The sequence below is a fragment of the Mobula birostris genome, chromosome 5 (assembly GCF_030028105.1).
Source record: "Mobula birostris isolate sMobBir1 chromosome 5, sMobBir1.hap1, whole genome shotgun sequence".
NCBI classification, from domain to species: domain Eukaryota; kingdom Metazoa; phylum Chordata; class Chondrichthyes; order Myliobatiformes; family Myliobatidae; genus Mobula; species Mobula birostris.
Window position 1 is genome coordinate 147,455,837 of NC_092374.1, and position 25,891 is coordinate 147,481,727.

Consider the following 25,891-nt stretch of genomic DNA (forward strand, 5'->3'; position numbering starts at 1 on the left):
TACGGGGTCAATAGTCACCAAGGAGTGTTCAAGGTAGGGACCCGGTTCTCCTGCGGGCGCCAAGTCGCGGATGGAGACCGTGTCATCCCGCCCATCAGGTAAAACCACGTAGGCATACTGGGGGTTCGCATGAAGTAAGTGAACCCTCTCGACCATCAGGGAGTATTTATTGCTCCTCGGATGTTTCCGGAGCAGCACTGGCCCCGGGGATGTCAGCCAAGTTGGTAGGGTGGTCCCAGTGGTCGACTTTCTGGGAAATGAAAAGAGCCGCTCATGAGGGGTGGCATTGGTGGCTGTGCATAACAGGGAGCGGATGGAGTGGAGTGCCTCGGGAAGGACCTCCTGCCAGCGGGAGACCGGCAGTCCCTTTGACCTGAGGGCTAAGAGTGTGGCTTTCCACACTGTGCCATTCTCCTTCTCTACCTGTCCATTCCCCCGGGGATTATAGCTCGTGGTCCTACTGGTTGCAATTCCCCTAGCCAGTAGTTATTGGCGTAGCTCGTCACTCATAAACGAGGACCCTCTGTCACTGTGGATATAGCATGGGTATCCGAACTGAGTGAAGAGCTTGCGCAGAGCTTTTATAACTGACGTGGTAGTGGTGTCGGGGCAGGGGATGGCGAAAGGGAACCGCGAGTACTCGTCAATTACGTTAAAAAAGTACACATTGTGGTTGGTGGAGGGAAGGGGGCCCTTAAAGTCAACACTCAGTCGCTCAAAGGGGCGGGTGGCCTTGATGACTGGTGCCTTTTCGGGTCGGTAGAAGCGCAGTTTGCACTCTGCGCAGACTTGGCAGTCCCTGGTCATCATCTTGATCTCCTCAAGGGAGTAAGGCAGGTTCCGGGCTTTCACGAAGTGGAAAATCCGGGTGACTCCTGGGTGGCAAAGGTGTACATGTAGGACGTATAGCCGGTCGATCTGCGTGCTGGCGCATGTTCCCCGGGATAGGGCATCGGAGGGCTCGTTGAGCTTCCCAGGCCTGTACATGATGTTATAGTTGTAGGTGGAGAGTTCGATTCTCCACCTCAGAATTTTATCATTTTTGATTTTGCTCTACTGTTGATTATTAAACATGAATGCGACTGAGCGCTGGTCAGTTAGCAGGGTGAACCTTTTGCCGGCAAGATAGTGCCTCCAGTGCCTTATAGCTTCCACTATGGCCTGGGCCTCTTTCTCTACCGCAGAGTGCAAATTTCAGGGCCTTGAAGGGTACGGGAGAAGAACGCCACTGGTCTTCCTGCCTGGTTGAGGGTAGCAGCCAGCGCAAAGTCGGAGGCGTCACTCTCTACTTGGAAGGGAATGGCCTCATCCACCGCATGCATTGCTGCTTTCGCAATGTCCCCTTTTATGTGGCTGAAGGCCGCGCGGGCCTCGACAGAGAGGGGGAATGTGGTGGACTTGAACAGGGGGCTGGCCTTGTTTGCATAGTTAGAGACCCATTGGGCGTAATATGAAAAGAAGCCCAGGCACCTTTTGAGGGCTCTGAGGGTATTGGGAAGAGGGAGTTCCAACAAGGGGCGCATATGGTCGGAGTCAGGGCCAATGACTCCATTCTCCACGACACACCCAAGGATAGCAAGTCGGTGGTCCCAAATACACACTTGTCCTTGTTATAGGTGAGGTTGAAAGCTTTGGCTGCTTGGAGAAATTTTTGGAGGTTGTTGTTGTGATTCTGCTGGTCGTGACTGCAGATGGTGATGTTATCCAGATATGGGAATGTGGCCTTCAGTTGACACTGGTCCACCATCCGGTCCATTGCCTTCTGGAAGACAGATACGCCATTCGTGACACCTAAGGGGACGCGCAGGAGTTGATAAAGCCTGCCGTCCGCCTCGAAGGCAGTGTAAGGGTGGTCCTCCCGGAGGATGGGGAGCTGATGGTAGGCAGATTTTCGGTCTATGGTTGAGTACACCTTGTACTGTGCTATCTGATTGACCATATCCGCGATGCGGGGTAGAGGGTACGCATCGAGCTGCGTGAAACTATTGATGGTCTGGCTATAGTCCACGACCATCCTATTCTTCTCCCCGTTCCGAACAACCACCACCTGCGCCCTCCAAGGACTTGTGCTTGCCTCAATGACCCCCTCCCTGAGCAGCCGCTGCACCTCTGACTTAATGAAAGCTCTGTCCCCCGCGCTGTACCTCCTGCTTTTAGTTGCCACAGGTTTACAGTCAGGGGTCAGGTTGGCGAACAGCGGTGGGGGAGGGATCCTGAGGGTGGAGAGGCCGCAAGTGGTGTCGGTAGTGTGGCAGTTGGCATGATGTTGGGTGGGATGTGCGGGTCGGTGTGTGTGTGTAGTCAGTAGCGGGGTACGTGACGTATCCCTACAAAACCGGGGATTTACGACAGTAATTGGTGGGAGGGGCCCATCATACTTCGTTGTCATGCTTTTCAGGTGGCTCTGGAAGTCGAGCCCCGATAGCACAGGGGCACACAGTTGAGGCATGACCAGTAACGTAAAGTCTCGATATTCTGTGTCCTGCACCACTAGTGTCGCTACACAACCCCACCGGATGTCTGTTGTATGCGACCCGGAAGCCATGGTGACCCTCCGACTTACCGGCCGTATCATGAGTCCACAATGCTGCACCGTGGCCGGGTGGATAAAACTCTCCGTGCTGCCTGTGTGAAGCAGGCAGCTTGTCCTACGACCCTCCACCAGGATGTCCATCATTGACCTTGCGAGCTGGTAGGGAGCGCTTTGGTCGAGGGTCACGGAAGCCAGGGTTGGGTCGCTGTCTTGGTCCGGTGCGGTGGGGTGTCCCGTGAGCACCCGTTGGTCATAGGTGGTGGGAGGTGGTGTCAACCAAGATGACTGCCCACATGTCTTGCATGTGGTGGTGGCGTGCAGAGAACATGGAGGCCCCCATGTCTCGCACGTGGCGCTGCTCGATCACGCTCGCAGTTAGGACTTACAGACCTTGGCGAAGTGGCCCTTCTTTCCGCAGCTGGAGCAGGTAGCTTGTCGGGCCAGGCAGCATTTCCGGGGGTGCCTCTCCAGTCCGCAGGAGTAGCGCTTTCTGGACTCGCGACTGGCGGCAGCCACGGTCGATTCGCTGGCGGGTTGCGGGATCTGCGGTGCCCACGAGGCCATCGGGGGAGAGCCTGGAGAGCCTGGAGAGCCTCAGAGTTGTGCAGAGCGGCCTCCAGTGTATCAGCCAGCTCGATCGCCGAACTTAAGGTAAGATCGGCTTTTTCCCGCAGCCGCTGGCGCACATATACTGACCTGGTCCCCGTGCCGAAGGCGTCTCTTACTAGGAGCTCTGCATGCTTTGCCACCATCAGCTCCTGGCAATTGCAGGCCCGCACGAGCATTCATAGGGCCTGGACGAACTCAGCACTCGATTCCCCGGGGCTTTGTTGCCGAGTCGCTAAGCGGTGCCGAGCATAGACGCTGTTTATCGGCCACAAGTATTGTCTTTTGAGGGCACTCATCGCGCCGTCATAGCTGGGCTGGTCTCTGATCAGTGAATAGACCCGTGGACTGACCCTAGAGAGTAGAACTCTGTGCTTCGCTATGGGATCGGTCGCTTTTATCTCATCTAGGTACACTTCGAAGCAGGCCAGCCAGATTTCAAAAGCGTTCCCAGCTTCAGGTGTTTGCGGATCGAGGTCTGATTTGTCTGGTCTCAGTGCACGTTCCATGCTTTAAAATGTACAGCGAATAAAATTGGAGCACCTTCAATAGCTCCAAAAGACTGAGGTTTGGTAAAATACTGAAAGGCTTTTATTCGCTGTACAATACGACCTCCACAGTGAGTGTCTGCCCTCGGACTGAGGAGGAGGGGCAAGGCGAAACACCTTTATACAGGATTCTGTGGGAGGAGCCACAGGGACAGTCAGCAGAGGGGCGTGTCCAGACAGTTAACCCAGTTACAACATATATATATGGTTTACCATAGAATGCCAGCATACCATTCGCCTTTTTAATGGCCTGCTGTACCTGCATGCCCACTTTCAATGACTGGTGTACAGTGACACCCAGGTCTCATTTCACCTCCCCTTTTCCTAATCGGCCACCATTCAGATGTAGCCCCCCCGGCCACCCTCAGGCTTGCTCGGCTCGCTGTCGTCTAGGGAAACAGCCTCGGCCCCGCCAAACTGGGTAATTCGTTTGTGTGGATGCTGTGTGAGGTACCCCACCCCCGCCCAAATAACAGACAATACACCAGATGCAATTAAATGATATACAGTTTATAGATATTACTGGAACTATATATTTAAAAGAGAATAAAATATAAAAGGAAAATAAAAGGTGCCACACTTATCAAAGTTCAATCTCTTCGTGCACAAAAACCGTTGGAGCTCAAGGACCTTCTTCTTCACCCTGCGACACCCTCGGACCACCTCGACCGGCCACCTGGGACCAACAACGGTAGTCGACCAGACACTCCACACGAGTCCGTCTCCGTCTCCTCGCCGAACGTCCCACTCGGGGTCCGACTCCGTTAGCGGACTCACAGCACCTCGTCCATCCTCTGTCTCGCTCTCCCGCCTTCTCTCCCAAAACCCCGTGCATACAGTATCTTCAAACACACCAAAACCATAACAACTATCCCGATTGGTTAATAACGTATTTCTTATCACCCTCTAAACCACAATAAGCTGCTAGTGCAAACTTTCTCAGCGTTTAACACAACAAAGCCGCATTCCCCAGATTAACATAACAAAGACACCATTTTAATTAGCCTCCGCAGTAACATAAAAATCGAAACCCCCTTACACAGATAATAATCTGTTTTCCTGTTCTTGCCACCAAAGTGGATAACCTCACATTTATCCACATTAAATTGCATCTGACATGAATTTGCCCACTCACTTAACCTATCCAAGTCATGCTGCATCCTCTTAGCATTCTCCTCACAGCTAACATTGCCGCCCAGCTTCGTGTCATCCGCAAACTTGGAGATGCTGAATTTAATTCCCTTGTTTAAGTCATTAATATATATTGTAAACAACTGGGGTCCCAGCACTGAGCCTTGCGGTACCCCAATAGTCACTGCCTGCCATTCTGAAAAAGTCCTGTTTATTCCCTCTCTTTGCTTACTGTCTGCTAACCAATTCTCTATCCATATCAATACCATACCCCCAATGCAACACTCACAACATGCTGGAGGATCTCAGCAGGTCGGGCAGCATCCATGGAAAAGATCGGTCGACGTTTCGGGCCGGAACCCTTCATCAGGACTGTAAGGGGAAGGGGCAGAGGCCCTATAAAGAAGGTGAGGGGAGGGTGGGAAGGAGAAGGCTGGTAGGTTCCAGGTGAAAAACCAGTAAGGGGAAAGATAAAGGGGTGGGGGAGGGGAGGCGTGGAGCTGATAGGCAGGAAAGGTGAAGAAAGAATAGGGGAAAATACAATAGGTAGTAGAAGGAGGCGGAACCATGAGGGAGGTGATAGGCAGCTGGGGGAGGGGGCAGAGTGACATAGGGGTAGAGGAAGGGAGTGGGAGGGAATTACCAGAAGTTGGAGAATTCTATGTTCATACCAAGGGGCTGGAGACTACCTAGACGGTATATGAGGTGTTGCTCCTCCAACCTGAGTTTAGCCTCATCATGGCAGTAGAGGAGGCCATGTATGGACATATCTGAATGGGAGTGGGAAGCAGAGTTGGTGGGTGGCTACTGGGAGATCCTGTCTACTTTGGTGGATGGAGCGGAGGTGCTCGATGAAGCGGTCACCCAATCTGCGTTGGGTTTCATCGATGTAGGAGAGGCTGCACCGGGAGCACCGGATGCAATAGATGACCCCGACAGACTCACACGTGGTTTTGCCTCACTTGGAAGTACCGTTTGGGGCCCTGAATGGTGGCAAGAGAGAAGGTGTAGGGACAGGTGTAGCACTTGCGCTTACAGGGATAAGTGCCAGGTGGGAGATCCGTGGGGAGGGACGTGTGGATCAGGGAGTCGCAGAGGGACCGATCCCTACAGAAAGTGGAGAGGGAAAGATGTGCTTAGAGGTAGGGTCATGTTGAAGGTGGTGGAAGTTGTGGAGGATAATGTGTTGGATCCGGAGGCTAGTGGGGTGGTAGGTGAGGACAAGGGGAACTCTGTCCCTGTTGTGGTGGCAGGAGGATGGGGTGATAGCCGAAGTACGGGAAATGGAGGAGATGCGGGTGAGGGCATCATTGATGACAGCAGAAGAGAAACCGCGATCCTTGAAGAAAGAATGTGCTGGATCCGGATGCTGGTGGCTTTCTTCAAGTATCGTGGTTTCCCTTCTGCTGTCTTTCTTCAAGACTCAATACTTCTTTTCAACTGGATCCTTGAATTCCTGATCAACAGATCACAATCAGTAAGGCCAAACAGCAATACCTCTTCCATGATTATTCTCAACATGGGAGTTCCACAAGGCTGCATCCTCAGTCACCCTCTCTACTCCCTATCCACTCCTGATTGTGTGGAGAGATTCTGCTCGAACTCCATCTGCAGTGGGCTGAATCTCAAATAACATTAAGTTGAGGTACAGGAAGAAGACTGAGCCAAATGACATGGTTCATAACAACAACCAAACCCTCCATATCAGCAAAACTAAAGACCTATTCATTGTTTTCTGGAAGGAGAGCAATGCACATGCTCCTGTTTACTCGAATGATGATGAGGTCAAGGAAGTTGGAAGCTCCAAGTTCCTAAGAGTGAACATCGCTAATAATCTGTGCTGGTTCAATTATCTAGTTGCCATGACCAAAACAAATATCACCAATATCTTTGTTTCCTAAGGAGGCCAAATCAATTTGATATGGCTCTTTTGACCCATGCCAATTTTTATCAATGCACCATAGAAATCATCCCATCCAGATACATCATGGCTAGGTATGGCAACTGCTCTGCACATGAGTTTCACAAATATATGTCTACATAAATACCTTTATTCTCCCACTCTCTTAAAACCATATGCCTCCTCGTAATATACTTACCTATAAGACCTTCGTTGCATAAGAAAGAAATGGAAACATGTTCAATCCTCTTTTTACTATAATTATTGAATCAGACATTTTAAAGTGGAAACCACAATATTGTTGTTCTATAAGTAAGAGGATTTCTTATTGTTGAACTTGGTGGTGCATCTGCACTGATATTTGGAATTCAAAAATAATTTGGGAGGAATATTAAAACACGAGAAAATCTGAAGTTGCTGGAAATCCAAGCATCACACTCAAAATTCTGGAGGAATTCAACAGGCCAGGCAGCATCTATGGAAAAAAGTTAAGTTGACGTTTTGGGCTGAGATCAAAATGAAAACTATACATTTTTCCATAGATGCTATCCAGCCTGCTGAGTTCCTCCTGCATTTTGACTGTGATGCTTGGATTTATATTAAAATCTGGCAATATATTCATTGAAGCTGATCAAAAACGTTCAAAATGTTATTGAGTAGAGAGGCTGTTGAGTAAAAGGTATAGGTGAATTCAAAAAAAAACTAATTAGACAGGGTGTGCAACTAGCTGGAATGATAGATGTCAATGGAAAAGCTATCCAGACAGAACGTTTCACAACTGTTGATCAGCAATCTTCCATTTTGACACTTCTCTGGCTGAATTTCCCCAAATGAAAATTAAAGAATGATGCCGGTGAATGAAGATGGACTTTGGATATGAAATAACTACTAATGCACATTTGATAATAACTTTACCTAAATATCTTAGCAGTCCTATTTTTCAGAGGCAGAACATCCCATTGTGTTCTTTGATTTATAATGTGTAGAATTCTTTCTCGAGCAGAGGCAAGTAATAATAGATTAAAAATTATTCTTGAATAATTTATTATACACATTCTTAGCATAAAACGGATACATCTATGACATGATAATGTAATAGAGGAAGCAGTCTGTTTGAAATAAATGATCCAATGTTTCTTTTAAGTGACAGAATTTGAAATAAGGGCTATAATCTATTCACAATCCAATTGCTGACGGTCAAATAAACCTTTATATACTTTCTTATGAAAATTAAGGAAGGGCACATTCTTCAGCACTGTATGAACATTCAAGTTTACCTTTTAGTTTCTCAATTAGTCATATTTCTGAATTAGAATTTCCGTAAATCCGAACCATTTTTCTCCACATGCTGAAATTCCTGAGGAGATTTATGAGAAGGAAATACATCGGAGATCTTCAACCCATATAATTCAATGTATTTTATTTCAATCCAAACAATTTTCGATATTTTGTGAAATGCAGTAAGAAAGAAGATCAGTTGAAAACTGTTCTTCAATAGAAGAAATGAATAATATTGTGTTACATAATATCTACAATAAACTGAACCATAGAAATTTCATACATTAAAGTTTTATCTATCTCGAAATGTCCAGGTAATCAGATTGATCAACCAATTTTCCTGAAATCAGACTTCATCTCACTTTCCCTATTCAACATTTTTACACTTGCCTTTGCAACTTCAGAAGATATGATCATTATAATAGCAGAGATCTATACCTTTCTAAAGTTAATAACAGTTCAAACTCCTTATTTATTTACCGTAACAATGACTTATCCTTTTTCAAAGGGTCCATTTTATATGCCTGTCACTTCATATTGCAAAATTATTTCTCTTGACTGCAGGGTCAATAACTATAAGATGTATATTTAACATAATTGGTCACTCAGAAAGTGGTTATGGTTTAGAATTCACTATTTAAATGGATGACTGAGGCAGAAATTCTTATCCAGTTAAAAGGTACCTAGCTTTTTGATTCAAGATTAAAACTGCAGGCTTATGTGCTGAAAAGTAAGATTAGACTGGGATGGTTTAATGTCGTAGAGTTGGCTGGTGAAATCCTGTGGCATAAATTTTCTATGAATCTGTAATTTTCTCTATGAAGTTGCCTGGTGATGTATATGATAGAGTTCAGACATAAAGGCTGCAGTGTAAATATGTGTAGGTATGACAGAGATGCTTCACAATCTATTTCTGTTTATATGATATCCGATTAATATCTACATGAATAAAAATAATTTATCTTTCTTCATACAAGGACAGTTAAAAGCATATCTATTTGGAAAGCAGAATAACTTTATTTTGTTTTGAGGGGTGGAACATTCTTCAAAAAGTACTTTCATAAAAATGAATTGAAATGTGTGGGAATGACAGTTGCTTGACGAACTTTTTGATCTATTCAATAACACACTAAGCTGACAAATTGTAAATTGTTCCTTTAAATGATATAAGAATTATTTAAATTTCAAATACCTATTTACGCAGATTAGCTTTAGTTGTCACAGAAGCAGTATCTTGAAACATTGAAACAATCTGTGAGATACTGCCTCAGCATCAATGACCAACACAGTCTGAGGATGAGCTGGGAGCAGCCTAAGGGATTTGTCATGCTTCTGGTGTCAACCTAGCATGCCCAGAACTTACTAACCCTTTAATAAGTTTTTGAACTCCAAGCAAAAATGTTGCTTATACTGTTTCTATTCTGAAGAAATCAGGCAGCTCATTTTGTTTTTAATTGGGATATTGTTTTCATTTCATACAATATTCCGTAGGACAAAAAGAAATTAACTGGAATACAGAAGTTAGCATTGATGTTCTTGGCTCTTCCATGAATAATAACCTTTTTTTCAGCATTATTTCATCTCTATTTCCTAAATCAAAGTGCCTCTGACACTGCTGAAGACACTTTTTTTTGTATTCTTCGAAGAGCAAGAGCACTTAAGTACAGAGGTGTTTATTTTATTGCCAGCAGATCGAAGAGTTGTCAGTGGAATATGACCAGCAACTGTATGGTTGGATCCCAGATCTAAGTTCTTTGCAGATTTGTTAAGCCCACAGCAGGCTAATAGAAGGAACAACATATCTAATCTTAGAGGATAATTCCTTGGAGAAAGGCACAAAAAGCATGAATAAAGCTTTTGAGAAATAATGTTTGGGAAAAATTTATGGAGTGATCCTAGTACTTATGGATGAACCAATCCAGTGTCTAGAGAAATCAAAGTACCAGTGCAAATTGGAGATTTTGTCCTGATAAATGTACAAACTGTTAATTTGTCACTGAGAGATACTGAAGAATATTGGTTCCAAACTTGAATGCAGATGGAATACTGGTCAAAAAGCCTGCTTTCTGCTGGGTCTTTGGTGACAAAATTGAACTCGCTGCCTATTGGTGTAAATCTGTCCCGGAATGCCTTTTTTTCAGTTGTCAAGAAAAAAAAAACAGAGGTGAAATTAATATGGTGCAGACCAAGATAGAATGTTCACTGGAAAGTGCCCCATACAATCAAGACAAATGCATTAACAGGGCTAAGATATTGAAATGATGACACTGGGGAAAGGAATTAAGTTATTTGCAACTCTTGTAGTGAGTTCATTTTCATTGCTTTATTGCCCAGTTGTTCACAATATTTATAAATCAGGAAAGAATTATAGTTTGATGATAGATAATCTACTAATATCCTACCTGAACTGCTGTGTATGTTCTGCATTTTCTATAGTCTTTTGCTTTGCAGCATTGGTTCTTTGTCCCAACCAGTACGTTCTGGCCAAGATGCCTATCCAAGCTGGTCACAATTTCCTGCACTTAAACCTTTCTGATTCATGCATATGTCCAACAATCTTTTAAGAGTTGCATTGTACCTGTCTCAAACACCTTTTTCTGACAGCTCATTCCATATATACTCATCAGCCACTTTATTATGTACACGTGCATAACAATCAGCCAATCAAGTGACAACAACTCAATGCTTAAAGTATGCAGACATGGTCAAGAGGTTCAGCTGTTGTTCAGACCAAATATCAGAATGGCAAAGAAATGTGATCCAAATGACTGTGTCTGTTGAATGATTGATGGTGCCAAACAGGGTAGCTTGGGTATCTCAGAAACTGCTCATCTCCTAGATTTCTCAGGCACAACAGTCTCTAGAGTCTAAAGAAAATGTTGCAAAAAACAAAGAAAAAATATCCAGTGAGTGGCAGTTCTGTGGGTGAAAATGACTTGTTAATGAGAGAGGTCAGAGGAGCAAAGTCAACTAGGTCAGGCTGACAGGTACGTGACAATAACTCAGATAACCACGCTATACCACAGTGGTGTGCAGAAGAGCATCTCAGAATGCCAATCACATTGCACCTTGAAGTGAATGGGCTACAGCAGCAGATCATGACCATACACTCAGTAGCCAATTTATTAGATATAGGAGGTACCTAATAAAGTGGCCCTTGATTGTATGTATGAACCTCTATGCAAAAAAAAAGCTGTTGCCCTTCAAGTTCCTATTAATTATACCCTCTTCACCTTAAATCTATCCCCTTTGATTCCCCAACTCTGGAAAAAGACTGAGTGCATTCACTGTATTTATGTCCTTCTTTGATTTTATGTACCTCTATAAGATCACCCCTCAGTCTCATATGCTCCCGGAATCCTTGGCTGTCCAACCTCTCTCTTGAATCCTGGTAACATTTATGTAAATTTTTTCTGCTTTTTCTGGATTAGTAACATCTTTTCTTAAGCATGCTGATCAAACCTGAACATGTATAATATTCCAAATGTAGCGTCACCTTGTACAACTGCAACATAATTTCCCAACTGAAATGTCTTGTGCTTGGAGGGACAATAATCACAAGTGGATAATTAATGCAGAATTATTAGCCATTTCTCAGTAAAGAGATAACATTTCATAGATCAAATAAACTATGTTGTGTACCACAAATGTTCCACTATTTAGATATGAGAATCTCCATATTTTGTTTGGAGTTCTATGTGATCTAACATCAAAGGCCTTAGTGAATTGAGTTAGTCATCATATCTTGATGAAGTTGCCCAAATCTCAGAAATGAACATAATATTTTTGGATGGGATCCACACTGATACATTAAACATTTCCCAGACATATGTCAAATGGTGTCAATCACTATATGCTTTATTTTTAAAGCCTTCCAATGTTAATCAGATCTTGCAGGTTCAAAGGAATTGACTGGTAGTCACACAAAAAAAAAACAAGGAGCATACATATTCCAAAATGTTCAGACTCTACTCAGACAACAAGTTGTCCTCTCTTAGAGGCCTTATCTTACAACAATAAGACATACTGCTGGAAGTACTCAGCTGGATGAGCCAGATCTGAGTAATGATAAACGTTCAAAATTTCAGGCAGAAAACAATTCATCGAAACACTCTGAGGAAAGGTCATCAGGTTGAATTACTAATTCTGTTTCTCTTCCTGCTTATGTGGCCTAACCTACTGAATGTTTTCAGAATTTCTGTTATTATCTCAAATTTACAGCAACTGCATTTTTTTTTATTTTAATTGGCTATTGGTGAACTCATTTGATGGCTGCTTCTGAGGTCTTTCTGCTCCTAAGAATGTGAAGGCAAAAGTTGTTTTCAAAATTTCAGTGGAAAGGATAGGACAGGCTGATATGAAAAAAGTGGAACCAAATAAGGAAGGGTCCTGGGAAGATGTAACAAGTGGAGGGGGAGGGGAGATGGAAAAGAAGAACAAAACATGAGAAAACTTAGGTGGACAGGTGAGTGTCAGTGGAAGGAGAACATTGTAGGTGTTGGTTATCTGTAATTCTAAACCTGGTGGCTGGACTGAGGGACTCTGAGGACAAAACACCAAACACCCAAAATATATAACTTTTGTTACAGCATTGGGGGATGGCTCCCTGAATGTAAAAATAGCCAGAACATTGAATAACAAAACAAACGTTGTGTGAACCATGCATTTAATGGTATAGGTATGCTTGTAATAATGTGTTAAGACAGATGGCCAATTAATATCTTTCCTGAACTCATCAAGACGGTTTCAATGTGTGTCAATTAACATGAACATTCATCTATTATTTTCCCCTGTGTAGTTTCAATGACATGGAATCAGAATGCCTCATAACCCGGTAACTGGATTTGAAAGCCTTAAAGTGGAAGTTGAATTACGAACAGGTTTTATTATTTGAAAATTGATTCTCATTTTAAATAATATCTGATACCCATATAATTTCAGAACCCCAAAACAATCCTTAACAGTAATAGCTCTTTAAATAAATTAAGACTGAGGATTCTTCCTCAAGTTCATACCAGGTTGCTTCTACTTGACTTGCACAAAGAATGTGACCCAATAGCTTTACTTCATTAGGAATCTGAAGTGATTTGGTATGTCACCAAACCTACAGATTTCTACAGATGTATTGTGGAGAGCATTTTGACTGGTCACATCACTGCCAATTATACAGGCTTCAATGCACAGTACTACAAGAAATTCAGCTAGCTCCATTATGGGTCAACCATCTCTGCCATCGAGGACATCTTTGAAAGGTGGCACCTCAGGAAGGTGGCATCCATCATTAACAACCTTCACATCTGGGGCATACTCTCTATAGGCAGGGGGTACAGGATCATGAAAACTTATTCTCAACATAATAAAAACAGCTTCTTCTTCTGTGTCATTCAATTTCTGAATAGTTCATGAATGTTACCTTACTATTCCGCTTTTACACTAGTTATTTATTTCTATGTAACTTTTAGTAGTTTTTGTCTCTTGCGCTGTAAAACTACCACCAAGCAAAGAAAATCATGACAGTGTTTAGCTTAACAGTGCTAAAGTCATTGTGGATATTTTGTTAGTATTTTTACTGTGTCATTAGTGTATGATTTTGTGCCCTAAGTTCTGATGTGAAAGGCAATTTTAAATATTCCAACCCCAGTTTAATAATGATTTTTCATTTTGTTATGCCAAGGTTTTGCTTAGAAATACTACTTGCCAACTATTTCATTCTGCTTATTTTTTTAATCTACTTTGGAGAGTTATAAATTATTGGTTTCATTGTAAATTGAAAGGAAACTTTGTTCTAAAAGGTAAGTTTGGAATTTCACTTATTTTTAGTCCTTGGCTATTTCTAGTTCAAGGATAGTACATAAAATTATTTCCAACCAGTTAAAGATTGAATGATGATAGAAGGCAGACATGCAAGTACATCTAAAGCTTTATGTACTCATCCGTAACAAACCAAGATAATACTAATGCTATTCATATGAAATTCTGAGATCTTGTCAATCAATGGTGCATTAAATTATCCACAAGTATAAAAAAAAATTGTTTGTGACTGTGTTAGGATAACAAAAAATATTTTAAAAACAGTGAAAATAAAAATACCAAATATTAGCATCCCAGTGTTATGATTGTACCATTTGGTTTCAACGTTACCCAGTCCCTAGATCAGCATCACAGATATATGATAAATATTATTAGTTCTTATCTTATTTGATGGTAAAGATTACTCGCAGAGAATTTTGTTATTGAAAAATTTGGTGGCTGAGAAGGTGATAGTAAGCCATCTCCCTTAACTGATGCAATATTTCTTGTGAAGATACTTTTGGGGTGATATTGCTAGGATATAATCCCAGCAATAAGGAAGGTACAGGGAAACAAAGAAAATAGGTGCAGGAGTAGGCCATTTGGCCCTTCGAGCCTGCACCGCCATTCAGTATTATCATGACTGATCATCCAACTCTGAACCCTGTACCTGCCTTCTCTCCATATCCCCTGATCCCTTTAGCCACAAGGGCCATATCTAACTCCCTCTTAAATATAGCCAATGAACTGGCCTCAACTGTTTCCTGTGGCAGAGAATTCCACAGATTCACCACTCTCTGTGTGAAGAAGTTTTTCCTAATCTCGGTCCTAAAAGGCTTCCCCTCTATCCTCAAACTGTGGCCCCTCGTTCTGGACTTCCCCAACATCAGAAACAATCTTCCTGCATCTAGCCTGTCCAATCCCTTTAGGATTTTATACGTTTCAATAAGATCTCCCCCAAATCTTCTAAATTCCGGAGAGTATAAGCCTAGTCGATCCAATCTTTCATCATATGAAAGTCCTGCTATCCCAGGAATCAATCTGATGAACCTTCTTTGTACTCCCTCTATGCAAGAATGTCTTTCCTCAGATTAGGGGACCAAAACTGCACACAATACTCCAGGTGTGGTCTCACCAAGGCCTTGTACAACTGCAATAGTACCCCTCTGCTCCTGTACTCGAATCCTCTTGCTATTAATGCCAGCATGCCATTCACCTTTTTCCACCGCCTGCTGTACCTGCATGCCCACTTTCAATGACTGGTGTATAATGACACCCAGGTCTCGTTGCACCTCCCCTTTTCCTACTCAGCCACCATTCAGATAATAATCTGTTTTCCTGTTTTTGCCACAAAAGTGGATAACCTCACATTTATCCACATTAAATTGCATCTGCCATGAATTTGCCCACTCACCTAACCTATCCAAGTCACCCTGCATCCTCTTAGCATCCTCCTCACGGCTAACACTGCCGCCCAGCTTCGTGTCATCCGCAAACTTGGAGATGCTCCATTTAATTCCCTTGTCTAAGTCATTAATATATATTGTAAACAACTGGGGTCCCAGCACTGAGCCTTGTGGTACCCCACTAGTCACTGCCAGTCATTCTGAAAAGGTCCCGTTTATTCCCACTGTTTGCTTCCTGTCTGCCAACCAATTCTCTATCCACATCAATACCTTACCTCCAATACCGTGTGCTTTAAGTTTGCACACTAATCTCCTGTGTGGGACCTTGTCAAAAGCCTTTTGAAAATCCAAATATACCACATCCACTGGTTCTCTCCTATCCACTCTACTAGTTACATCCTCAAAAAATTCTATGAGATTCGTCAGACATGATTTTCCTTTCACAAATCCATGCTGACTTTGTCCGATGATTTCACTGCTTTCCAGATGTGCTGTTATCACATCTTTGATAACTGACTCTAGCATTTTCCCCACCACCGACACTAGGCTAACCGGTCTATAATTCCCCGGTTTCTCTCTCCCTCCTTTTTTAAAAAGTGGGTTTACATTAGCCACCCTCCAATCCTCAGGAACTAGTCCAGAATCTAACGAGTTTTGAAAAATTATCACTAATACATCCACTTTTTCTTGGGCTACTTCCTTAAGCACTCTAGGATGCAGACCATCTGGCCCTGGGGATTTATCTGCCTTCAATCCCTTCTATTTACCTAACACCACTTCCCTACTAACATGTATTTCCCTCAGTTCCTTCATCTCACTAGACCCTCTGTCCCCTACTATTTCCGGAAGATTATTTATGTCCTCCTTAGTGAAGACAGAACCAAAGTAGTTATTCAATTGGTCTGCCATGTCCTTGCTCCCCATAATCAATTCACCTGTTTCTGTCTGTCGAGGACCTACATTTGTCTTAACCAATCTTTTTCTTTTCACATATCTATAAAAGCTTTTACAATCAATTTTTATGTTCAGAGATAAAGTTTGGAGGCAGGGTATTATGCAAATTGGAGGTGTATGCACAACTGTATGTGTTGCACACTGACTACACTAATGATAGTCATGGCCTGAGCAGATGACTTATTTGGATTTTTGTCCTGTTTGGGAGGTGCTTTCAGAACATATTACAGCAACTATGTTCTTATAGTTCAGAGTGGTAGATGAGGTACCAAATAAATCTGGTTGATGACATTCGAGTTGTACCCATCCAGACAATTAGAGCACATAGATCACACTTCTAATCTCTGGCTTTTATATTGAGATGATAAAAAGTAAGCCAGTGGTCACAGAGATTCAAACTCTGGCCTGCTCTTGTAGCCATGGCACTTAATTGATTGGTCCAGTTACATTTCTGATCAGTGGTGACACCCTGGAAGATAGTGGGAGACTCAGCAATACCAAAGCCAATGAAAGTCAGGGGTAGGTATCTGAACTCTCTCTCTCGCAATAGAAATGATCATTCTAAAACCTCTTTGTGGCTCGAATGCTACATTCGACATTAAGTCATGCTTGACTGTTTTCATGTTCTTGCTGCATTCACGCATGATCTACTTCATTTTATGGGGTTTGAGAATGGAATTGAACGGAGGACTTCCGGTAGAGCTCATGGAGTGAAGTCGTGTTCTTGACTCGCTCCATTACCTCTGAGTTTTTCTTCTTATGATCAGCTATATTTTAATTAACCATTAAGGCATCGACTTTTACAATATTTTGAAATAAGTTGGGCTCTTTGATAATCGGATGCGTTTAAGGTCTGCTATGTCTAAGAATGGGAAAAACGGGAAGGACGGCAAACCTCTGGTTAGACCGAAAGGTACCGATTTTCCTCCGACTGAACCACCGTTGACTTTGAAAGCTATATTGGAGCTAATTCAAAGGGAAATTTCAACCTCTGTTACGGAGCTGATTCGTGCGTAAATTTCAATTAATTTCCAGAAAATTACTGATTCAATCGATGATACAAACATCTATTACGGAACATCAGTCGGCTATATCTGATCTTCAAAAATCCACGCAACAAAATGAACTTAAGATGGAGAAAATCGAAGAAACAATTAATGTAATGAAGAAGAAACTTGACTTTCTGACCTTTAAAAACTCTGACTTAGAATCCAGAATGCGACGGCAGAATCTTCGAATGATTGGGGTGCGTGAAACTGTTGAATCTGATAACCCTATGAAGTATTTTTCTCAACTTTTAAAAGATGCATTTCCTACTATATTTCCTGACCAACCATCGTTATTGGATCGCGTTCACAGAGTTCCATCATACTCGTCTAAGTCAGATAAACCTCGACATGTCATTTTACGCTTTCATTACTTTCAAGACAAGGAGGAACTGTTTCGTTTCGTTCGATCTAAAGGTTACATTGATTTTTTGGATCTTAAGTTCCAATTCGTGGAGGATTTCAGTAAACCAATTCGGGATCAACGGGTTCGTTACAGATCTGTGATGTCGGAACTCTACAAGATGGATTTAAAACCAGTGCTGCTTTAGCCTGCACGTCTAAGGATTCGTATGTTGGATGGAGCCCTCCGTTTTTTTGAATCTCCATCGGATGCCCAGAGTTTCCAGATTAATTTTCACCTTCAACATCTTAATTGTAATTTTTAACTATCTCCGTTTGATCGGAGGTTGTGAATTTGTCAGTCTTAATTTTTTTGCCCTATATGGGCAGAAAAGTTTATTTTTGATTAATTAATATGGTTGCTAAACTTTCTTTTTATCTGCGTCATTCCTTTCTTTTTCCCAGGGGATCCTGGGTGGTTATTCCCTCACCGTCATTCTACGTATTTCCTTTGAGGCCTTAAATTTTGTAGTTTTTAAATCTACTTCTTTTTGTAGGTTTTCATAACTAATTTATGTTAATAATTTCATTTCTTTTTTTGTTTACTCATAGGGTCTGGGGTCTGTTGCGTTTTTTTTTATATTTTCTGGCTTTTTCTCTGTTATATTAAGTGTTTGTTTTAATTGATTTACCTTTTTTTATTTTTTTACTGGTTTATAATTAGCTGATCTTTTTTATATTTACACTTTTTTTAGGGAGTGTATACCGGAAGTCATGGGGGTAGTTTTAGTGCTTGCTTCTTTCTGGCTGGTCTGTGTTAGATTTAGCCTTGGGGTCATGGGGTGGGGGGTGGTGGGAGGGGCTTCACGTTTTAGTTTCTTTCTTCTTGGGCTATGTACACTATTAAAGTATTGGTTGCGTTCTCCTTCCTGGTATCTCTTATTTGTTCTGTTCCCTTTCCGGGTTCATGGCTCGAGCCTATCGTCAATCCTTCTTGTTGCGGGTTGACTTTAGGGTTTATGGAGTCTATTATTAATTTTGTCTCCTGGAATACTAATGGTCTTAATCATCCTATTAAAAGGAAAAAGTTTTTAAAGTGTTCCGGAGACTTAAAGCACAAATTTTATTTTTACAAGAGACCCATGTGCGGAGGGGGGACAGACTATGTTTTTTTAAATTCTGGAAGGATCAACAGTTTCATTCGAACTCCAACGCTAAGATTCAAGGCGTCTCTATTTTTATAGACTCCTCAGTTACTTTTATACAACATGATATTATTTCTGATCCGAATGGTAGATCTCTACTGGTTAGTGGTCTACTATTTAATAAAAAGGTAGTTTTGGTTAATGTTTATGCTCCTAATATGGACTGTCCGGAATTTTATAAATCATTATTCAATCAGTTCCCGAATTTGAATGAGTTTTCATTGATCTGGGGCGGAGATCTTAATACCTGTTTATCTCCAGCTTTGGACCGTTCGGCTCCTCTACGGAGCTTACCTAATAAATCTGCAACTTTGATTAATTCATTCCTCTCTGATTCTGGGTCGACGGACATTTGGCGTTTTTTGCATCCTCAGGAAAAAGATTTTTCTTTTTTTTCACATGTTCACCATTCCTATTCAAGAATTGATTATTTCTTTATTGACTCTCGTCTTATTTCTTCAGTGATTAAATGTGATTATGACTCTATAACCATTTCGGATCATGCTCCACTTATGCTTTCTATTAAAATTCAGGCCAATACACAAAATAATAGACAATGGTGTTTTAATTCGCTGTTGCTTCAGGCTAACCAATTGAAGTCTAATTATGCTAAATCTCAAATTAACTTTGTTAACTTTATGAATGAACAGATTGATCTTTTTTTTACAATCAACTATACAGAGGATATTTCTGTGAACATTCTTTGGGATACTTTTAAAGCTTATATTCGTGGTCAGATTATCTCGTATTCTGCTGCTTTGAGGAAGAAGCTGAGGCAGGAGGAGTTGGTAATTGTGGACAAGATTAAGGAAATTGATAAGAAATATGTTACAGCTCCCTCTGAGGAGTTATATAAGCAAAGAACTGAACTTCAAATGGAACACAGTTTATTACTTCCGTCCTCGATTGTAAACCAATTAAAGAAAACAAAAAGTGAATTTTATGTACATAGTGACAAAATTGGCAAACTGCTGGCTAACCAATTGAAGTCTAATTATGCTAAATCTCAAATTAATCAGATTTATAATCAAAATGACCGACTGATACTTGATCATGCGGGGATTAATCAAACCTTCCGTGATTTTTATTCTTCCTTATATCAATCAGAGTCTCCTCGAGACTCTAAATATATGAATGATTTTTTAGATAATCTAGACTTCCCTGAAATTTCACAGGATATGTCTTCTATGTTAGATACTCCCATTACCACTGATGAGATTAAGAATGTTATTTCCTCTATGAATTTGGGGAAAGCTCCTGGCCCTGATGGGTTTACCGTAGAATTTTATAAATGTTTTGCACCTTCATTAATCTCTTGGTTCTGTAGGGTTTTCGAGGCTTCATTAAAACTTGGTAAACTTCCCGAATCTTTCAATAGAGCGTCAATCTCTCTAATATTAAAGAAGGATAACGATCCTGCTCAATGTGCATCTTATAGACCAATATCTTTATTAAATGTTGATTCTAAAGTTTTTTCTAAGTTATTAGCAAACAGATTAGAAAAAGTACTTCCTTTTATTATTTCGGAAGACCAAACGGGTTTTATTAAAGGTCGTTACTCTTTTTATAACATTCGCACACTGTTAAATATTGTTTATACCCCCTCACAAAATGTTCCTGAGTGTGTTATCTCTTTAGATGCTGAGAAAGCTTTTGATAGAGTAGAATGGCCTTACTTATTTAAGGTGCTTGAAATGTTTAATTTTAGCTCGAAATTTATATCCTGGATCAAACTGTTATATCATTCTCCTGTGGCCTTGGTCCGTACTAACTCTCTAAGCTCACCTTTTTTCCCTCTTTTTCGAGGTACTCGACAAGGTTGTCCTCTTAGTCCTTTATTATTTGATATTGTATTAGAACCTCTTGCAATTGCCATTCGAGAATCTCCAAATATTACTGGGATAACTCGGGGCTTAAAGTCCCATAAAATATCACTCTGTGCTGATGACTTACTTTTATATATCTCTAATCCCCAAAAATCCATCCCTGCTGTTTTAGAGTTATTAGCACAATTTAGTCTCTTTTCAGGTTATAAATTAAATCTTAGTAAGAGTGAACTTTTCCCGATTAATAAACAACTTCCCTTATATCATAACTTTCCATTTAAATTGATTAATAATTATTTTTCATATCTTGGGATTAAAATTACTTGTAAATACAAAGATTTATTTAAGATTAACTTTTTACCCTTAATTGACCATATTACTCAACTTTCATCTAAATGGTTTCCTTTATATTTAACTTTGATTGGTCATATTAATGCAGTTAAGATGTTTTTTTTTTGCCAAAATTTCTATATATATTTCAGGCATTACCAATCTTCGTTCCAAAATCTTTTTTTGATAAAGTTGACTCAAAAATTTCTTCATTTATTTGGCAAAATAAAAACCCGAGACTGGGTAAAATACATTTACAGAAAGCTAAGAGAGATGGAGGTTTAGCATTACCCAACTTTAGATTTTATTATTGGGCAATTAATATTCGACATATGAAATTTTGGTTACTTGACCAGGATAAAATATCCATTCCTAAATGGGTAGCATTGGAATTACAATCTGTTCAGGGCTATACACTTGGCTCTATTTTAGGTTCCTCTCTTCCTTTTGCTTTGAAACACCTCAAACAGGTATCTAACCCGATAGTTAAATATACCTTACGTATTTGGTTTCAATTCAGAAAATTTTTTGATCTTAACCTATTTGGGCTAGCGATTCCTATTTTAGGTAACATTTTTTCCCCCCTCTTTTACGGATTGTGCTTTTCAAATTTGGAAGACTAAGGGTATTTCACGGTTTTTGGATTTATTTTTAGATGGTTCCCTTATGTCCTTTGAACAATTATCTAATAAATATAATTGATCAAGAATACATTTTTTTAGATATCTACAAGTTAGAAATTTCCTAAGTACTATACTTTCTTCTTTTCCAATGCTTCCTCCTACATACATTTTAGGTACTATAATTAACCTTTATCCATGTCAGAAAGGTGCATCGGCTATGATTTATAATATTATTATGAAACTTAGGAAAGCTCCATTTGATAAGATTAGAGTAGATTGGGAACAGGAATTGGGGTCTATCATTTTCGTGGATGACTGGGGGCAGATTTTACAATTAGTCAATACTTCCTCTATTTGTGCTAAACATTCCCTAATTCAATTTAAAGTTGTTCATAGAGCACATATGTCCAAAGATAAATTAGCTCGCTTTTATTCTCATATTAATCCTTTTTGTGATAGATGTCCGGGGCAGATAGCCTCTTTAACTCATATGTTTTGGTCTTGTCCTACTCTGGAAACTTTTTGGAGAGACATTTTTAATATTATCTCCAAGGTATTGAATATAGATATCTCTCTTCACCCTATTACTGCTATCTTTGGACTACCTAAAATTTCCAGTAATCTTTCCCCTTCAGCCCGTAGAATGATTGCATTTCTTACTTTAATGGCGAAAAGATGTATCTTACAACATTGGAAAGAGCTTAATGCTCCAACTACCTTTTTTTGGTTTTCTCAGACGATATTATGCTTGAATTTGGAGAAAATTAGAAACAATCTTTATGATTCTTCACTTAAATTTGAACAGACCTGGAGATCTTTTATTCAATATTTTCATTTAATGTAATTTTTTTTCTCCTCTTTTTTTGCTCCATATTTATATACGCTTCTTGTTTTTTTTTTACTATTTTTAATGGAGGTCGGGATTGAGGACGTGATTTTAAGTTTTTTAACTCTGCTTGGTTCCAAGTTAGCCCATTGCTTTGCTTTGCTTTTAGTTAGTTGCACGGTGGGGTTTTTTTTGGGTTTTTTTTTCCTTTTCTCTATTGAGATATATATATATATATATATAAATTAGTATACTATTATGTTACCTTAGTATGTTATGTTTAAATTACATTGTTTGTATCTTTTATTTTGTATTAATATCTTCTGTAATTTTATTATATTCTAACAGTGTATTAGTGCCTTTATGGCTTACCTTTTTGTATACTTATTCAATAAAAAGATTTAAAAAAAAGAGGATGGAATTGAACATCATTTGCTGATGACTGTTCATTCTGTTTCTGACCTTCTAAAGGAAGGAAGGTCATTGATGAAGCAGCCGAAGGCATCTGCGGCCTAAGATGATGCCTGAAGCAACACCTCCAGTAAACCTTGCAACTTGGATGTTCAACCTCCAATAATAACAGCCATCTTCTTCCATTCATTATTGTGATTTCCTCTTTGTGCCCATTGGCAGCAGTTTTATCAAGGCTCATTGATGCCTTCCTCAACCAAATCTTCTCTTCTTCTTGGGTAGTTCCTTAGGACTGAAGATGATTTGCTTTCAGTCTAGAAGCTCAAAAATGGCTGGAAAAATGGAAATATTATCAATTTTGAACTCCTTTTACGTTGCAACTCATCCTGTTGATTGCAGTTTTGCCCTATCACAACCTCTCCTCACTATCATTGCTTGCTTGCAAACCAGCTACTTCATCTTCAGCACTATTATCTGCCTTTCCTACCAAACTTCTTGCATTGAAATATAGGCAGCTCAGGGCACTAGTCACGTTATGCTCAACCTTTTGATTCCTAACTTTGTCTGAGATCTTGCCAACATCTGCCTCCACAAACTCTCCACTAACTGTTCTGGCACTCTGGATCCCATCCCTCTGCAATTGTAGTTTAAGCCCTACCGTGCAGTATCAACAAACTTTCCCGCTAGGATGTTAGTCCACCTCCAGTTCAGGTGCAAACCCACATTCCCTGGAAGAAAACTCAATGATCCAAAAACCTTAAGCCCTCCCTCCTATGTCAGTTATTTAGCCATGTATTGAACTGTATAATCTTCCTAGTTCTGGCCTCACAAGTATGTGGCAAGCATAACAATCCTGAGATCACAACCCTGGAGTTCATGCCCTGTAACTTAGTGCCTAACTGCCTGAACTCTCTATACAGAACCTTGTCACTCGTCCAACCCATGTCATTGGGACCTAAATGAACCACAACTTCCAGCTGTCTACCCTCCCATTTAAGAATTCTGATGACTCGATCCAAGATATCCTGGATCTTGGCACCTGGGAGGCAACACACCATCCGGGAATCTCGTTCTTGCCCACAGAACCCCCTAACTAATGTTCCTCTAATTATCGAATCCCTTACACACCACAGTGTGGGCACGTGGCCAAGTGGTTAAGGCATTGGACTAGCGACATGAAGGTCGTGAGTTCGAGCCCCAGCCGAAGTAGTGTGTTGTGTCCTTCAGCAAGGCACTTAATCACACATTGCTCTGCGACGACACTGGTGCCAAGCTGTATGGGTCCTAGTGCCCTTCCCTTGGACAACATTGGTGTCGTGGAGAGGGGAGACTTGCAGCATGGGCAACTGCTGATCTTCCATACAACCTTGCCCAGGCCTGCGCCCTGGAGAGTGAAGACTTTCCAGGCACAGATCCATGGTCTCGCAAGACTAACGGATGCCTCATCACAACAGTGTGCCTTTTCTTCTCCCTTCCCTCCTGAGTCACACAGACAGACTCAGTACCAGAGACCCAACAACAGTGAATTTCCTCTGTTATGTCACACCCCCACCCCTGAACAGTCTCCACATACCTCCAACTTGTGGTCAATTCTGTCCTCGATCCCCTGCAGTTTCCCTTACAGAAGCACATTGGAATTGACGATGCTGTCATCTAGCTGCTGAACAGAGCCTACTCCCATTTGGATGAGCAGGGTACCACTGTGAGAATCATGTCTTTTGATTTCTCGAGTGCTTTTAATACCATACAGCCCTCATTGCTGGGGGAGAAGCTCCATTCATTGCAGGTTGGCACTTCCATTGTATCCTGGATAATGGACTACCTGACTGGCAGACCACAATTTGTGTGGCTTCAGAGCTGTGTGTCAGACATGGCTATAAGCAGGCCTGAGGTTCCACAGAGGACCGTATTGGTTCTCTACCTATTTACTCTGTACACCTCAGACTTCTCTGATGACTCAACAAAGGTTGGGTGCTTACGGGGAGGACAAGAGGATGAATACAGTGCTCTGGTGGAAGACTTTGTTGAATGATGCAAGCTGAATCATTTGCAGCACAACATCAGTAAGAGGAAGGAGATGGTGATGGACTTTAGGAAGACTAAGCCTGCACTGCTCCCTGTTACTTTTGAAGCTGAGACATAACATGGAGAAGACCTACAAGAGGACCTTGACGACATACTTGAGTGAAGCAGCGACACAGAGGTAATGTACAAGGGCCAGAGTCGCCTCTACTTCCTGAGGAGACCGAGGTCCTTTGAGTATGCAGTCCTCTCCTTCACACGTTCTACCAGTCTGTTGTCACTAGTACAATCTTCTATGTGGTGGTTTGCTGGGGCAATAGCATCAACACGGGTGATACCAGCAGGCTCAATAAATTATTTAGAAAAGTTGGCGCTGTTAAAGGAGTCAAGCTGGACACACTGGAGACTGTGGTCGAACAAAGGGCCCTCCGGAAAATCCTGGCAATTCTGGAAAATGTTTCTCACCATCTGCATGCCACCTTTGCTGAGCATTTTCAGTAACGGACTAAGACAACTGTGCTGTTCCAAAGACCGCTATATGAGGTCATTCTTACCCTCAGCCATTAGGCTCTATAATGAGTCAACCAATATGTGGGAAAGTGATGACCCCTCCTGTTTACACTGTTGCTTACATCTGTTCACCAGAGCTCTGTTTACCACACTCTGCTACTGCAGATACCCTGTGCAGTATTGTGCAATACTACCAAAATTTCTTATCTGGATAGTGTGAATGTGGACCCATTACTATATAATATTATGGTAATTCTTGCAGTACCATCTTATTCATGTGAACTTGTAAATCTTGGAAACCTTGTAATCTTTGACTTGTAAATTTCGTACACTTTATTTTTTAAAGTAACTTACTTTTTTATTCTCTCTTCTATTCTAATTTTTGTATATCTGTGTACTTGTAATGCTACTGTGGTGCTGTAAGTTCCCTTGGGATCAATAAAATATCTATCTATCTATTTCACTATCCTGCCTGTCATCTCTTCTGCCCTGGCTGTATGTTTAACTAATGCACACAAAATGCTGGAGGGACTCAGCAGATCAGGCAACATCTCTGGTAATAAATTAACAGTCAGCATTTCGAGCCAAGAAACCTTCTTCAGGA